Source organism: Anastrepha ludens, chromosome 6 (genome assembly GCF_028408465.1).
Source record: "Anastrepha ludens isolate Willacy chromosome 6, idAnaLude1.1, whole genome shotgun sequence".
NCBI lineage: Eukaryota > Metazoa > Arthropoda > Insecta > Diptera > Tephritidae > Anastrepha > Anastrepha ludens.
In genome coordinates, this window is record NC_071502.1 from 41,723,544 (window position 1) to 41,732,966 (window position 9,423).

Sequence of the window (9,423 nt, forward strand, 5' to 3'; positions counted from 1 at the left end):
GAGGTCAAATAAATAGAAAAAAGGAAAAAGAAATCAAATCAGCTGCTCTACAAAATGTAGATTGGTAGCGGCAGGCTAACCACCTACTCTGCCAGAAAGCAAAATACAGAATATATAGATTAACGAAACCATCGCAAGACTGAGTCTTGTCGAGGCTCTATGCTCCCGAGTGGAGTGAACAAAGAAAAAAAAAATTAAAAGATTCCTAGAATGACAAAATCTATAAACACAAATGGGCAGCTTAGAGACCAAATAAATAGAAAAAAATCAGGTGCTCTACTCCTACAGGTGGGGCAAAATTAATCATTCAATTTTATATTTTCATAACTGAATTACTAAATCACAAAAAAATAATTTTGAGGGATGGAAACTTTTATTTTGATCTTTACGCGCTTCATTGCTTGTCTGTTTGTATACTAGTCCTCAAGTGCCAAATATGATTGACACACGACGTCATTTGCAAAATTATAAATCTTCCGATGGGGTGATTAATTTTGCGCCACCTTGCACTATCTTTCAAAGTGCCATGTGTGTATTGGATATTTGAAAGTTCACGGTTTTTTTTTTGAGGTCGGATCAAAGTTTCGACATTTCTCTGCACATTTTTATGGTGATTAGAAATCTGTATGACGTACAGCAGTTCTATGTTCTTTCCTTTAATAGATGCGGTTTTTTTCACCTATTTTGTAGAAAAGAGCAAAAAATACTCATAATCCAGGGATATAATGGGTTAAAATGAAGCCTAAATACACCGCGTACACTATGAATCCAGAGTTTCACTACTGTCTCTAGAACCTGCAGCATAATTTACTCGAAGTCTTTGAGAAAAGAAATGTGCTGGCTTGGCATGTCTTTTGTTGCTTACAAAACATGGTTTTATAACAGTGGCCGGAAACTTCGTCTGCAACAGGAACCTGTGTAGGATTGGAACATAGTCATTTCTGCGGTTGATCTTTTGGTTTTGGTCAGATATCAATAATTTTTTTATGCATATAGTATATCAAGGTTTTTTTTCAAATAAAATGATGAAGAAGATTTTTAAGCGACTTTAATCTTTCACTCTATTGTACTAAAATGAAATGAAGAATTTTGATTAAATATTTTTAAAATTTGACGATAATTTTTTGGGATATGTAAAACTTTGATTTATAAGGGTTTTGTTATACAATTAACCATATTTTCATGAAAAATGTACGAAAAAATGTAGCAAGAAAAATATTCCGAATATTGTAAAAGGATTAAGTGACTTACTAATGTGAGCCCAAGTGGAGATTCTCTTAAAATTTCGGGGGCTCGAAATTGACTTTAGAGCTATGCTCTACTGGATATTTCTTGGTATAATTTTATGTAGAATTCGAATCTGTTAAAAAGGATGCCGAAAAAAAATAGCTCTACACAAATTTATCCGCCGTAAAGTACATAGGTATATCTAAAATTAAGTTTCGCAAAAAAAAGAGAGACAAAAAAATATGAAACTACTTCACCTACTCCAATATTCAAGTGCGAATGTTAAAAGTTTTATAATAATTTTGGTCTAAAGTTTCATTTACATTTCCTTTAACAATCAAATTTATTGGTGTTTTTTCTAATACGTCCCTCTCGTCAACTAAATTTTTGAGAAACAGACTTTTTACACATATTATAGCCACGGCTGCCTACAACAATCACACGTGTACAATTTTTTAAGTGCTTTCACGACGGTCACGCATGTCATCGTGCCACACAATCCACTCATATATAAATATCTGTCAGTCGGTATCGGCCTATTAATCCTTCCAAGCGCTCACACAAACATAATTGCTAACAAATACGTAAATATGTGCACATATACCTATGTATATTCATTTAAGAAACCGTTAGCAACAGGTCGTTTTTCAACTTCACGTGGTATATTGTGCGCTTTCATTTCTTCCCTTCGACTACATTATTTGCTCTCTCAATTTTACAACTGCGGGTATTTGAAAATGTACAATAACATATTTGCTCTCAACATGTGGGGAAAGCTTTTTCACTAAGCATATGCGCACTGAGTACGCCAAGTCGTATGAGTAATGTGTGAGCTTTCTTATCAATCACAAAAAAATGAATGAATTTTATTACATTTGCGAGAGATTTATCAGTAAACAGATAGTAGTGATGTGCGGCACACGCAACAGCAAGAAAAGAAAAGCGGAAAATTGCAATAGCAACAATAAAATATGCGTTAGCCGATGAGTGTGAAAAAGAGCAGCTGTGACTTGGGGCTACATGGCGTATGAGCATTATTTGTGTGCTGTTAACTTGATGCGATGTGTATTGTTGTTCTTATTATTATTATTATTATTACGCTCCTATTTGTTTTTATCACTATTTCCATTGTCCGCTACGAAATCGCACACACACATACATACACCAACACGCTTACATAGAATTGTACTGCTCGTCTACATTCAATCGCGCCAACCATGAATGGAAAGATGCCCGACAGATGCGCTGCTTTGCTTTGCTGCTCCGCTGCTCTGTTGCGGTGGCTGCAATGTCTGTCTCAATAGCTGCGCTGACGCGCTCAACATCGCTTTGAGTGCGTTCGCAAACATCATTCCGTCTTTAGCCGGGCACAGTGTCGCACATTGGCGCGCGTTGTACGCTTCCTTTAAGCAACTAACAACAGATATAAGAATAAGATTCAAAACTTTATCGAACGATAACAAACAAGTGAAGCTAGTGAGTTGTTTTGCGTAAGGCTATGTGTGAAAAAAACCAAAAAATTTATATAAAATAATAAAAAAAAATTAGCAACCTTTCAGCGAAGTGAACTTCTTTTTGGCGTGCAAATCGTTGATATTCATAAAGAAATTAAGTGTTAGTGCCTTAATGGCTATTTTTGTTCTCATTTATTACACTTTTTTTCATTACTTCTGTGCGTTTATTTTGCAACAGTAATAGTCGTGTAACTGCTGGCAGGACAAGCTCATCCAAGCGTGATTTGTTACATTGCAGATCTTGTAGTTCAATGCTGCCGTCTGCTAGCTACTGGTTACCGTACGCTCACATCTGCAGTTTTACCATGATGTCGCGTGCTGGCGACGCGCTCTGAACTCATCAAATTTGAATATGAAAAGACTTTGCAAATTAACTATTTTTCTCTGCCCAGTTGGTTGCTTGTTTTTGCCCGCCGGTTATGGCATACGCGTTTCGCGCATTTACGTACGTCACTTCAATTAATTCGACACACTAAATTTGAATTTACATTTACAATTCAATTTTTCTGCAATTAAAAAATACTTAAAATAAAAATGATGGCATAAAAAATGCATTTATATGAAAATTTGTGTATGTATTCGCATTAATTAAATCATTTTTTTCTATCTCTTCTTCTCTGCCTTTCCATTGATGCTTATTACGTTTATTCTTATTGTATTGTCCGTATAGAAAGTTAACGTTGTTGTTCCGACCATTCAAGTTAATGATCACATTAATGTTCAGGTTCAGTGTTATTGTCTAAATATTAAGTAAAAACAAAAATTTCGAAAGGAGTTGGAAAAATGTGAATACAGTGGAAAATCATACATATTTATGAGATGTTTAGCATTTCACAAAAAATTCCAAAAAGTAAAGTGATATTGAATTAAAGAATTAGAAAAGGTAACCAGTACACCATCAGAGAATATCAAACGCGCGTGTCATAAAATAAATGCTGCAAAATATTTCATAAAAATATCAAAACTATGCTAGCGTCTGTGTGAAAAAAGCGCAACTTGTTTTTTAAGTAAAAAAAAAAAATGCTTGTAGCAGCATGAATTAAAAGTGTGATAGTAAACGAAATAAAAATTTTGCTGAAAACTAGAGAACCATTTGAAACATTCAAATGATTTGATCAATTTAACAGTGGCGCTCAGAAGATTTTAAAGGTTTGTATAAAAATTTATGTTTTTTGAATTTACTGAAATTATTTGAAATGGTACTACTTGACATTCAGGAATATGAATATATAATCAAAAAAAGAGCTGAAAAAGTTAAAGAATATTCAAGGAAGCACAAAATTAATCACTCAATGGGAAAATTTATAATTTTTGCAAATGGCGTCGGACGTCAAATACGCTTGTAAGCTAGACAGCTGCGGTATACAAATGAACAAGCAATGGAGCGCATGGAAAGGTGAAAATAAAGATTTCCATCAAATATTTTTTTTATTTAGTAAAAAAGTTATTACAAAACAAAAGTGGATGCTTAATTTAGCGCAACCATGTAAATAAAGGGTGGTTAAGTTTCAAAGGCCGGTGTTGATTTTAAATAAAACACCATTTTTTTTTTTAAATTATTGTCATTTCTCTTTATTATAATAATATTGGTATATCTCAATTACGTATAGAATAAAATATTGGCCAAATGACTGCCGCGGCCTCGGCCGCACACCTCCATCCGATGGTCCAAATTTTCGATGACGCTGAGGCATAATTGAGGTTCTATGCTGTTAATGTGCCGAATTATCTCATTCTTTAGCTCTTAAATTGTTGCTGGCTTATCGACGTACACTTTTTCTTTCAAATAATCCCAAAGAAAGAAGTCCAACGGTGTCAAATCACATGATCTCGGCGGCCAATTGACATCGCCGCGACGTGAGATTATTCAGCCTTCAAAATTTTCGCGCAAAAGAGCCATTGTTTAACAAGTGGACCCGTCTTGTTAAAAACACATATCGTCCACATCTATATATTCCAATTCGGGCCATAAAAAGTACGTTATCATCTCACAATAGCGAACACTATTCACAGTAACTGCCTGACCGGCCTCATTTTGGAAAAAATACGGCCCAATGATGCCGCCGGCCCATAAACCGTACCAAACAGTCACTCTTTGTGGGTGCATAGGTTTTTCGGCAATTACTCTTGGATTATCATTCGCCCAAATGCGGCAATTCTGCTTATTGATGAATCCACTGAGGTGAAAATGTGCCTCATCGCTGAAGATGATCTTCTTCGAAAGTTCGCGATATGCATTTTGATTTGAACGCCCGTTTTCATAATAAGCCTGAATAACTTTAACGCGTTTCTTTCTATAGAGTATTGATATTTACAGTTAGCCTAAATAACATTGTATAAATGCATATCAATGTAAATAACATAATTTATCTATAACAATCACTCTCACTCTCTTCATATACATACATACATATTCACCTTATTAGTAATCATTAGAAATAAGAGTCAATGTTAATAAACTGGACAGTTGTTATTTGAACTGAGAATGAGCTGGTTGTTTTCCTCTATTGATACACTACATTTTCCATAGTTCAAATTGAATTAGTCTGAAATTGAAAAATGTCAAATGAAATGCAGAAAAAAAGTTGATGTTTAGGTGTGGTTCACATTCAACATCGGCCCTTGAAAATTTACCACCTTTTATAACTGTAAGATGGATTCGATGTGGGTGGCGCGATGTTTTCCCACAAATGGATGGTCCTACATTTTCATGCCATCTCTGAATGCCAGATGATTTTTTATGAGGATCTTTTTGTAGGCAGAAATACTCTCGAAGGTTTGTGGCTGCCTTCCAAGGAGTCATCGTTATTTGAAAAGATGATAAAGATAGCTGAAACAGCAAAGATAGCTGAAGAAGTGGTCGAGAGGTTGTGGAGTTCTCTCACTGAATGACAAGTGGCACGAACAAGTGGGTAAATAAATATATTTTACTAGAGCAGGAAATAAAATTCAATAAAATAGAATGAATACTAAAACTTATTGAGGAAGTTGGGCTCAGAGAAACACTATAAGTCCATGAAGGGGACACATTAGATCTTTTAGGTAGCAGTGCCAAGGCTCCTCAGTAATAATAATAATAATAATAATAATATTTTAACAGTATCTCATTACATGATAATTTATCTTTTCTTTTTGACTTAAAAAGGCATAATAAATTAAAAAAAAAATAGTACTTTATACTAAATTAAGTGAATAAACGAAGGAAAAGTATTCATACTTTGTAAAATTCATAGCTTATAGGAAATCGAAAACTAATTTGCAAGCGAGCGAGTAGACAAATATATGTATTTGATACACATACACATTGATGACTTAACTGTAACTTGTAATCAGTTAAAATGTATTTCATTTGAGTGCCGCTTAATTATTATTTATTATTGTTTTTTCTTATTGGGCGCATAATGCCGCTAAATCTTTAATCAATATAAACAACATTGTCGTAGACAGTGAGCTTGGCAAGAACCCACTCGTTGAGTGTTCGAATGGCAAGTCTAAATGCCTACATTTGCCTGCATGCATGCGTGTGCACTTATGCTGTCGTACTCGTATTGTGTGTGTGTGATCGAGTGAGAGAGTTTCCTTTCGGTTGCATTAGCTTTCCACAAGTATTTGTGTGAATAAGTCGCTGTGAAAGCAAGGTGTGTTGGTGTAACTAGGTGGGTGGTGTGAAGCTCCGAATAATTTATAAAACCGTCAATGGACTAATGTTATCAGCAGTCAACGTCATCTAGCGTATTCAAGTCAGGAAATGTTATTAAATATATAGACATACATATATGAATATTAGGGTGAATGAAACGATTTTTACTTACATCACTAACATCTAGCAGATTCAAATTCTATATTCAATTCTAAGGAAAAAGGTTGGTTAGTGTATAACTGCATATAAAGTAAATTTTGTGTCTCCCTCTCTTTGACCAATACGAAAGTAGAGAGGGAGTTATGGCTATGAAGATAGAAAGTAGTGAAAATAAATCTTGTGTTTAAAGTAAAAGAATTTATAACCAAAATAATTGTATTCTAAAAAACATATTGGTTAGAAAAAAAGTAAACAGCTTTGAAATATTGTAAAATTTATTTGTTTTTGGTTTTGCAAGTTTTAGTTTGATTGACATATAAAATTAAAAGTCATCACATAGTTTCATTTCTTACTCCTAAGTATCCTAAATAAAATCAAAGACACCATAAGCATGGCAGAAGTCTCAGACCACATTGAACCAACCCTCTGTTTCACAAAAGGATACACAGTTACCTTTCCTGAGAGGATCGAGTGGAAAACAAAGCCAAAATGGATGAATGATGATTCACAAAAATGGTACACTGATGGATCAAAAACACCTTATGGTGTAGGAGCAGGAGTAGTGGGGCCCAGAATCCACAAATCATTCACTCTCACCAGGGACACCACCATCTTCCAAGCGGAACTATACGCAATAATGGAAGCAGCAAACATCATGCAACGTAGAAACCACAAGAGAGTAAAGATTAAAATACTCTCGGACAGCCAATCAGTTCTAAAAGCTTTAGATAGCTATACCCACAACTCAAAAACTCTCTTAGAATGCCACAAGGCACTGAATAGCCTGGCATCCAAAAACAATGTCTCATTAATTTGGGTACCAGGACATGAGGGATATGACGGCAACGAAAACGCAGACTTTCAAGCCAAAAAAGGGGCAGATGTAAAATTCATCGGACCTAGTCCCATGTTCAGATTCAACAAAAACAGCCTAAAACAAAAAGTAAAATTCTGGGCCAAAACTCTATTAAATCAGCATTGGAACAACATAGAGGGTCTTAGACACTCCAAAAAGTTCCTAAGTTTCAACGCTAAAAGAGCTAAGAGCGCCCTCACGGGTCACTTCACCTGCAACAAACACTTATAGTACATAAATTAGGCATCACTAACACCAGCACCAGCAGATTTTGCTGCGAAGATGAGGAGTCTATAGAACATCTCATCATCGAATGTCCGGGGTTGACGCATAGAAGGAAAAGGTTTTTAAAGAAGTTCATGCTTACAGATGAAGACCTTCAATCACTCCCTCAGAAGGAGCTGGTACAATTTATAAGCATACTTAACAGTCAATAGACAGCATAGGGTGCACAATAGATCAATATGGTCGCAGTGCTAAAGGGTCATACCTTAACCCTTTACTACCATTAACCTAACCATTCTTTTCTTATTAAATATACCATATCGGCTGACAGTAGAACAGCGGCAACTAGGGACCTAGGCTCAATTACGGTGCATTCGAAACTGGTCGGGGAATGTCTGCTTTCACTTTTAATTGCACTCTAATTCTTTGACATCATGTGGATACCTGGTCATAGCGACATTGCGGGAAACTGCGAAGTGGATGAGCTGACCAAATAAGGGACCTGTGAGATGGTTTCCATGCGAAAAAAGAGTATTGCGATCCCCTTGACAACGTGCGCTCTAATCCTGGAACGATGAACTTCGGGTCAACTCAGCGAGCGCTGGGAAAGTACACAAACTTGTAAGGTCGCGAAATCTTTTTGGCCACGTGTGGATCGGAGATCTTCTGAGGGTAACAAAATCCCAGCTCTCAAACTTCCTTGGTGTCCTCACTGGGCCACTATCCGCAAGGTATGTATGCCGTGAGACTTGGAATTTCTTCGAGTCCTTTTGAGTCAGCTGTATGGCGTATAAGTTGGAAGCATCTCAGCACCTTGTACTCGCCTGCCGCGCTCTCGTGGGACTAAGATTTAAGCATCTTGGTTCTCACTTCTTTCCTACGCTTGCTCATATATCAGGCCTTGATTTCAAAAATCTGATAAGCTTCATCAGCAGCATAAAGTTGCAACCGCAAATCAGTCCCTGCTCATAGCCCACAAATACTCAAACCTCCCCCTTCCCCCCACCCTCTCCTCTCTCTTCTTTTGATCTATCGATTTCCTTAACTTCTTTTCCCTTGCAATGGTATCACAAAGGATGAACTCTTCGGATGATTTCTTCGTCCAAGTGGGCCCACTCTCTGGACAACTATTATAGCCTATTTACAGTTATTTTTTTTAACAGATACCAAATAAATGGATGGTATTGAGTTGTGGTTTAGCGATGAGAATGCAGATGCTAGTGGTAGTATGACGGAGTTGGCGAAATTTAGTAGGAAGTTAAGTGATGCATCCAACCTTCTGCAGTTGTGATTTTCTGTGATGTCTGCGATTTTCAAATTTTACTTAAGAAATTTAATTACTTTTTGAAACATTTTCTTAGCAATTATTTTATTATCTCCCTTGTGCATTTACTTTTAACGACTAAAAACCGTTGTAGGAGTGATTGAAACCTTTTCACAGTCGATGATTTATCGAGTGATTGACACTCACAACATTGACAATCGATAATCGCTCAGTAGTCGTTTATCTACTGCCAGTCCACACTCGCAATAGGGCTGTATATGTACATATATACTTATATAATTGGCGCGTACACCTCGGTCAGGTATTAAGCCAAGCTCCTACTCCAATTTGTGGTGCCCGTCTTGGTATTATTCCACAGTTTTATTCGGCCTCCGAATGGCAATTGGTGTTTATGAGGAGCATTTTCAATGCAATCTAATTAAAATACTAAACATTTTAAATATATAATTTGCTTTGTAGCACTATCAAGGAGGTTTCTAAATAAATTCCAAAGTAAAATTTTTCGTAACAGTAAATT